We start from the raw sequence: 926 nt of genomic DNA on the forward strand, positions 1-926 counted from the left end.
CGATAAAATGTAACTAAATAAAGTTAAAAAGTTAGGAGTCTAAAATGTAACTAAGTTAAGTTAAAATTAATTAACTTTTTAACTTTTTAACTGAACTTTCAACTTTTTAATTTAGCACTACTCAACCCTGATAATAACGCATTTAATCAATATTTCTTTCTAAATATACATCATTGTGAGAAGTGAACATAAATGTATTATATAAACAAGATCAGTAGGGCAACGAGAAAATATAACAAAAACAAGATTTTAGAAAAACGAAGTAATATATTAAAGGAAAGTTACATTTTAAGAGATAAAAAAACACACAAACGTTTCGACGCCGATCGGGTCATTTTCAATGTTGACAAATTATTAAACGTTAAAGAAATTATAAACTGAACAAATAATACTTTAAAATTCGCTGATGTATGTACACTTTACTGTTAAGTCGTTACAAAGATTTTTTCCCCCCTCCTTTGCTCCTCTCTCTCTCAATGCGCAAGATGTCCATTTATAAAAGTTACCTCTCTCCACCACACTTTAAATATTATAAAAAATTATAAAATGAACAAAAAAATAATATAAAACAATTCGCTGATGTATGTACGCTTTTACTTGTTAAGTCGTTAAAAAGATTTTTTTCCATCCTTTGCTCCTCTCTTCCTCCATGTGCAAGATGTCAATTTGTAAAAGTTGCCTCTCTCAAAACCAATTTAAGAAACGAAATGTTACTGTAGTCGTGGTACCTCCGTATTGTCCAATATTATAAATATATTTATTTTTTGCGTCAATAGTTAAAATAAAGAAACGAACATCTAAAATTTAGTATGAAATACGCGTAATGGTAAGATAAACAAAATTCTGTAGAACTTGAAATTAAATCATTAAAACAAAAACTAAAAAACAAAAATTATATCTTACTTACAAATGAAGAGTAAAATAAC

The sequence above is a fragment of the Trachymyrmex cornetzi genome, unplaced genomic scaffold (genome assembly GCF_001594075.2).
Source record: "Trachymyrmex cornetzi isolate Tcor2-1 unplaced genomic scaffold, Tcor1.1 scaffold1824, whole genome shotgun sequence".
Taxonomy (NCBI): domain Eukaryota; kingdom Metazoa; phylum Arthropoda; class Insecta; order Hymenoptera; family Formicidae; genus Trachymyrmex; species Trachymyrmex cornetzi.